Consider the following 8143-nt stretch of genomic DNA (forward strand, 5'->3'; position numbering starts at 1 on the left):
AGAAAAGACCCTGATTCTGGGAAAGATTGAAGGCAGGAGGAGAAGGAGACAACAGAGGATGAGATGGTTGGATGGCATCACCGACTCAATGGACATGAGTTTGAGCAAGCTCTGGGAGATAGTGAAGGAGAAGGAAGCCTGGCATGCTGCAGGCCATGGGGTTGCAAAGAGTCAGACATGACTGAGTGACTGAACAACAACTACATTAACCTAACCATTAACCATCTCTGCATCAGAACCTGAGAAACCAAGTGTTACTTCAGAAAAGTCATTCAGCCAGGCAGACTTAGTAGCACACCACTAAAAATTGTTGTGTGCCCCAACTGGGTCTTCCATGCTACTGGCCCTCAGTCATGTGCCAGAGCATATGTATCTATTTTTTTTTTTTCTTTTAATTCATCTGTATTTGTTACAACTTTTTGAAGCAGAATGTGACTTGAGCACTACATTTCCATTCACAAAACTTGCTCCAAGTTACCTTTCCAGCAGCTTTACAACATGCCTGGGCAGACTTATAATTTTGCTACTCTAAACAATATCTTTCTTTGGAAAACAAGCCCTATGTATGGACAATGACTCCAATCAAGTTGGTTCAGCTTAAGACACTAACTTCTAGAGGCCTGGCACATGCAGTCATAACTACAGGGGATGGAAGCTTTAAAAAGTATATCCCAGAAGATGAAAACTTGCTGTGACAAGTGTTTCTTTTAAACATCAAGGTATATACTTCAGAACATTTCAGTGACAGAAAATTTTGGTCTACTAAAGAATCCGCTTGATAGCTAAACACTTCAGACCACAAAGTTAACAGAGGTTACATACACACCTTACAACAAACGGCAACTACTTCCATCTGTTAAAATAAGCCAACATGAAACTAGGAAAAAACAACTAGCTCTGCTTTAGTGCTAAAAGTATCACAGTATCACACTTAGTATAAAGAAATCTTATCCTCCCCTTATGCAGTTGTCATGCCATACAGATTTTTAAATGTTAACAAAAATAAAGAAATACTTGAAAACACATTGGAGGGAATGGAGACAGAGCGCTGAACACAGCCGAGCGACCCTCGGCAGCACTCAGTCCACTTCCTCCATGCGGGACGTGTCGTCGTCTCCTTCCAGGGGTGGCATTTCCTCAGTGACCGCGGCGCTGCTGTCATCAGCAGTGGGGTCATCCTCGTCAATACCGAGACCAAGTTTCATCATCCTGTAGATTGTGTTGACATGTGTCTGGGGATCCTCCAGACTGAAGCCAGAAGACAGGAGAGCTGTATCATACAGCAGGATGACCAGATCCTTCACAGACTTGTCATTCTTGTCAGCCTCTGCCTTTTGCCTCAAGGTCTCAATGATGGAATGGTCAGGGTTGATCTCCAGGTGCTTCTTGGCAGCCATGTAACCCATCTTGGAGTTGTCTCTCAGGGCTTGAGCCTTCATGATCCGTTCCATGTTTGCTGTCCAGCCGTATGTGCTCGTGACAATGCAGCATGGGGATGTCACCAACCGGTTTGACACAACCACCTTTTCAACTTTCTTCTCCAAAATATCCTTCATGATTTTGCAGAGGTTTTCAAACTTTGTCTTTTTCTCTTCTTGTTTCTTTTTCTCTTCCTCATCTTCTGGAAGTTCCAGGCCCTCTTTGGTGACTGACACTAAGGTCTTCCCCTCAAACTCCTTCAGCTGCTGTACACAGTACTCATCAATGGGCTCGATCATGTAGATCACTTCCAAGCCATGCTTCCGGAGGTGCTCCACGAAGGCTGAGTTGGCCACCTGGTCCTTGGTCTCACCTGTGATGTAATAGATGTGTTTCTGGTTTTCCTTCATTCTTGTGCAATAGTCCTTGAGAGAAACCATCTCATCACCAGAAGCAGAAGTATGGTACCTCAACAGCTCTGAAAGCTTCTTCCGATTTTTAGAATCTTCATGTATTCCAAGCTTAATATTTTTAGAGAACTGCTCATAAAACTTCTTGTAGTTCTCCTTATCTTCTGCCAGTTCAGTGAAGAGTTCCAAGCACTTTTTGACCAAATTCTTCCTGATAACTTTCAAAATTTTGCTTTGTTGCAACATCTCATGGGAAATGTTCAGAGGGAGATCCTCAGAATCCACCACACCTCTAATGAAATTCAGGTATTCAGGGATTAGCTCCTCACAGTTATCCATGATGAATACTCTGTGAACATACAACTTAATGTTGTTCTTCTTCTTTCTGTTTTCGAACAGGTCAAAAGGAGCTCGTCTTGGGACAAAAAGAAGGGCTCTGAATTCCAACTGTCCTTCAACTGAAAAATGCTTGACCGCCAAGTGATCCTCCCAATCATTGGTCAGGCTCTTGTAGAACTCTCCATACTCCTCGTTAGTGATGTCATCAGGGTTTCTGGTCCAGATAGGCTTTGTCTTGTTCAGCTCTTCTTGATCGATGTACTTCTCCTTGATCTTCTTTTTCTTCTTCTTGTCCCCGTCCTTCTTCTCTTCCTCCTCTTCATCTGAGCCAACATCTTCTATCTCGGGCTTGTCATCAGATTCCTTTTCTTCTTTCTCCTTCTCTTCCTCTTTGTCTTCCTTCTCTTCTGCTTCATCATCACTAACTTCTTTATCACGTTCCTTTTCCACAAAAAGAGTGATGGGATAACCAATGAACTGAGAATGCTTCTTCACAATCTCCTTTATTCTCCGCTCCTCCAGGTACTCAGTCTGGTCTTCTTTCAGATGCAGAATAACCTTTGTTCCACGTCCCATTGGTTCTCCTGTGTCAGTCCTCACTGTGAAGGACCCTCCTGCAGAAGACTCCCAGGCATACTGCTCATCATCGTTATGTTTGGTGATGACGGTCACTTTCTCAGCCACCAAATAGGCTGAATAAAACCCGACACCAAACTGGCCAATCATGGAGATATCAGCGCCAGCCTGCAAAGCCTCCATGAATGCTTTGGTCCCGGACTTGGCGATGGTGCCCAGGTTATTAATCAAATCGGCCTTGGTCATCCCAATGCCGGTGTCCACGATGGTAAGGGTTCGATCTTGCTTGTTCGGTATGAGATTAATGTGCAGCTCTTTCCCAGAATCTAACTTACTGGGATTGGTCAAGCTCTCATACCTGATCTTGTCCAGGGTGTCAGACGAGTTTGAAATCAGCTCCCTCAGAAAAATCTCCTTATTCGAGTAGAAAGTGTTGATGATCAGTGACATCAACTGGGCAATTTCCGCCTAGAAGGTGAAAGTCTCCACCTCCTCCTCATCCATCAGCTGGTCCTGGGCCTGGGTCTCCTCGGGCATCTTGGCTGAAGGACTAGCAAGGGATCTGCAGCGACGCAGCACTGGGACGCAGAGGCAACTCGAATATGTATCTATTAATAAGTGCCAACTCGACGTGGAAGACACATGGGCACTTTAAGTCCAATGCATCCAAAACTGATCTCAGGATCTCACTCTCCGAACCCACTTCCCAGGGTTCCACAGCTCAGGACATGGCACTCATACTCTCCAGTGTCTCATGCTGGAAACCCGGGAGTCATCCTCGGCACTTTTCTCCTCTCATGCCTTGGTCAGTCCATCACCAAGTCCTGTTGATTTCAATTTCTTAGCTTTCTCAAAACTGTTTGCTTTTACCTACTTTCCACCAATGCCCACGTTCCACTCACTATGATCTGTTGCCTGAACTGGGGCCGCTGCATGGATCTCCTACAGCCACTCCTGCTGCCCTCCAGTGGTTCATCTTTCATGATCAGAGTTATTGCTTAGGAGACAAGTTCGACCATCTCATGTCTATGCTTAAAACTGAATTATCAGGATGGATTCCAGTTCCTTGTAGGATAAAGTTCCAAAACTTAGCAGGGACTCAAAGGCTCCCACCCCCATCATGATTTGCCCTCTTCCCCTCCCTGCAGTTTCTTCTTGCCCCATGGTTCTCCTTAATCTCTAAGCTTCTTTCTTATTTCAATTCCTCAGTTCAGTTCAGTTCAGTTCAGTCACTCAGTTGTGTCCAACTCTTTGCGACCCCATGGACTATAGCACACCAGGCCTCCCTGTCCATCACCAGCTCCTGGAGTTTACTCAAATTCATCTCCATTGAGTCGGTGATGCCATCCAACCATCTTATCCTCTGTCATCCCCTTCTCCTCCTGCCTTCAATCTTTCCCAGCATCAGGGTCTTTTCAAATGAGTTAGCTCTTCACATCAGGTAGCTAAAGTATTGGGAATTTCATCTTCAGCATCAGTCCTTCCAATGAATATTCAGGACTGATTTTCTTTAGGATGGACTGGTTGGATCTCCTTGCAGTTCAAGGGACTCTCAGTTCCTAGAATGCACCAAATTCCTTTGAGCTTCAGGGTCTTTCAACATGCCTCCGATTGGATGGAAAGTCCTTTCTCCTTTGCCCCCTCATGATTCTATCTGGTGATTTATTAGCCCTAGCAGCTGTGTGTTTAACTTGCATAGAAGGAAAAACTAGGAGATTCGAGATATGAAAACTGAGCACAGCCTGGTTTTGCATCTAAGGAGTTCTCATCTGGACACTTTTTCAGTCTCATCTAATCTGATCCCATCATAGAAATTGTTTTATATCAAGAAGCATATTGAGACATGTGGTTAAGGAACTTAAGGAAGAGTCATCTGAATCATGGCCACTGTAACCTGTTGCATGGTTTCTGCCCTGCTCAAAGAAACATACTCAGGAGGTGGCTAGGAACTAAAATCCACCCGCACTTGACTTTCCAAGCTATATCGGTGGGAACAGTGTCTGTGGTGACTGCATCCGCTGAAGCCTTTTCTAGTTTGCACAAAGTAGGCTAGGGGCTGCACTTCCCTGGTGGCGCAGTGGTAAAGAGTTTGCTAATGCAGGAAACGAAAGAGGCCCAGGTTCCATTTCTGGGTTGGAAAGATCCCCTGGAATAGAAACTGAAAACTCACTCCAGTATTCTTGTTGGAAAAATCCCATGGACGAAGGAACCTGGCGGGCTACAGTCCACGGGATCGCAAAGAGTCGGACACAACTGAGTAACTGAGCAACACATGTACACACAGGGTAGGGGCAAGCAGCTTCCTTGATTCACATCCCAAAAGATGTGGGTTTCGGTGATGTCAGTGGTGTTCAAACAAACAGAATAGCCTGAAAGCCAACCAGGTAGCCAAGGAACCAAGAAAAATCCAATGCTTGTGGCAGATCCATTAATCAGCCAAAGAGCAACTGAAACAGTTAACTATGAGGGAGAACAGAAGAGATCTAAATTCCTATTGAGTTCTAAGATGGCAATTATGGACATCTAATAGAATCTGTAAGTGGTTCCTATCTGACTTTAAGATGTCTCTCAGAAGTCAAGAAGGGTCACACGGAGCCTCCAAACACAAATCCTGCTGCTTAATGTGCCCGACAATCTCAGTGTTCACCCCTCAACAGCTTTCAGATGCTGCACCACTCACTGCAAAATTAAAATTAGAATCAATACAATGAATACTCAGTGTGTAAAACAATTCAGGGCTCTATTTCAGCCTGAAGTTTCATTTAAGCTGTCGGAATAAAAAGAAAAGACAACCTTTTGTTCTCTCCATTTCACAATCCTGCAAAAGGCCTCTTAGCCAAAATATCTCCTCTAATCTTTAAGTTTTAATTAGCTGCCCACAATTCATAAAATATCAGGAATTAAAATGCTGATACCTCATTCTCCTGAGAAATGGCACACAATTAACCTCTTTTTTTTCTGGTCAAAGGCAGAAATTGAGAAAGGGTAATGACAAAATTAATCTATTCTGGTGGTAAGGCCTGCCACCGTGCTGGAAACTGCCTTGACCCAGTGTCAAAGGGGAATATAATCTGGAGTGTCGGGATTGGTAGATGCCTTGAGGAATGCCTTCCGTATTCACAACAGGTTACATCACAAAACCACATTGGGCCCCCAAATCTTACTAAAATGTTAAATGATTCCCTAGTTAATAGACCTAACAGACCCCCTTTTTTTTTCCCACTGAAAACAGATACACATATAGCCTTTTTGAAATATAGTTGTATTTATTTATTTTTGGCTGTGCTGGGTCTTCATCGCTGCCCAGGTTTCTCGAGTTGTGGGGAGTGGGGTTCTCCCTGCAGTGGCTTCTCTTGTTGCAGACCGTGGGCCCTAGGGCACAGGCTTCAGCAGTTGCAGCCCGTGGGCACAGTAGTTGCGGCTCCCAGGCTCTAGAGCACAGGCTTTCTAGAGTTGTGGCCCAGGGACTTAGCTGCTCCTCAGCACGAGGGATCTTTCCTGACCAGGAATCAAACCCATGTCCCTTACATTGGCAGGCGAACTCTTTACCACTGAGCCATCAGTGAAGCCCCCATATGCTTTTAATAATATCTGAAACTCTGGCTTTCTAGGAAGGGGAAGAAAAGATTGAGAAACTTGCACCTTCCTGGAATGATCTCAAGGTCAAATATAAGTCCAGCAGCAAAGTCAGATGGAGTTGCTGCTGCTGAGTTTATGCCTTCTTCAAATAACAGTTCCTTGAAAAAGTTAGACTCTGCTTTTTTTTTTCCATGAAGGCATATTACATGGTATATATTTAAGTAGGACAAGCCATAGCCATCTAAATTTAGTGGAAAGCCCACAGAGGCAAAATAGAGTCCCAAACCTTGCAACATATGCTCTCAAGGTAGACGAGGGGAGGTGAAGTGTAGGATGGAGAATCCACCTTCCTTTAAACTCCAACATGGTGACTCACTAGCTCTGTAATGTAGGGCCAATGGCTTAACCTCTCTGAGCTTTACTTGTCCCCATATCTCTAAACTGGGGACCAAAACTTGTAGTGAGGATGAAACAGACAGCCTGGCATTTCACACAGGTGCCTATCAAGGTTAGCTGCTATATGGTCAATAGAGGAACCCAGATACCTCTTAATGAGTACAAAAAGAGAAAGATACTGTTTCACATTCAGAACCCTTGGGTAATTCCAACTGCCGCTGTTTGTTTTTCAGGTAACAACTCTATTGAGATATAATTCCTCCCATGCCATTCAGTGAACTCATTGAAAGTGTCCAACTTTCCATTTTTAGCTCATTCACCGAGTTGTGCGACCAATGCCACAATCAACTTTAGGATATTTTCTTTACTATACAAACCCCCATACCCGCTAGCTATCACCCTCCCTTCTGCCGAGCCTTAAGCAAACACTAATCTACTCCCTGTCTCTATAGAGTTGCCTATTTTGGATGTGTCATATGAACTGAATCACATAATACGTAGTCTTTGGGTAAAAGATCGCTTTCATTTAATACAATGTTTTTCAGGTTCATTCACACTATAGCATATATCAGGACATTTCTTTTTATGGCTGAATAATACTCTGTTGCATGGATATATGACATTTTGCTTATCCACTGCTATTATTCCTTGATGGACCCATTGTAAATTCAGTGCTAAATAATAAAACCGTAATAACACACAGTGCCAGCCGTCACCTACATAGAGGTGCTTCCTAGCTGGCAGGGTGTGTCAACACCTGCAATTTAATTTGTACATAAGCGATTTTATCTGCAGCTCACAACAACCCTGGGTGGCAGACGTTGTCTTACTTTTCATAGATGAGTTCAAAGAAATTAGACTTCTTAGCAAAGATTACATCACCATGCAGCCACCAGCAGAGCTGGGACTCAACTCTGACCTTCTGAACAGAGTCCCTGTTTTTTCTGATTAAGGCTGAGCTGCACTCAACTGCTCAACCTGCCCCATGGTGAGGGGTGTGTGAAGGTCCATAGTCCAGGATACATGTTTTGTGCCTTGGAAGGAGCAGAGAGGAGATACAAGATCTTGTCCATGAACTCTATTTGTCCCCCAAGTGCAGTCACCTGTGACCACATAGCCAGGAGTGGAGGATCTTAGCTTTCCAACTTCAAAGTGAATGTATTAATATTACCACTGCTACAAGGGCTGGCTAATTCCTTGAGGAAGCAAAACAACAGTTCCTTTGTTAAAGGTTCCATTGTCACATCCACCCTGCCACACACACACACCGGCCAGGCCCCCATTTGAGGTTTTACAACTAGGCCATTTCCAAGCAGCCCCCTTGTGAGCAGACACACATTCACCCCTGGCCTCAGAGAAGGGATCAGTTCCTTCTTCTGTATTAACCACCCTCCTACAGTGGAACCCCCTTGGCTCTGCCATGG

General features: G+C 44.4%; 1 pseudogene; it reads right to left on the reverse strand.

The window, feature by feature from the left end:
- Positions 1–376: 376 nt before the first annotated feature.
- LOC109566907 (heat shock protein HSP 90-alpha pseudogene) lies at positions 377–3313 on the reverse strand (annotated as a pseudogene).
- Positions 3314–8143: the final 4830 nt, after the last annotated feature.

The sequence above is a fragment of the Bos indicus genome, chromosome 12 (assembly GCF_029378745.1).
Source record: "Bos indicus isolate NIAB-ARS_2022 breed Sahiwal x Tharparkar chromosome 12, NIAB-ARS_B.indTharparkar_mat_pri_1.0, whole genome shotgun sequence".
In the NCBI taxonomy this organism is placed as follows: domain Eukaryota; kingdom Metazoa; phylum Chordata; class Mammalia; order Artiodactyla; family Bovidae; genus Bos; species Bos indicus.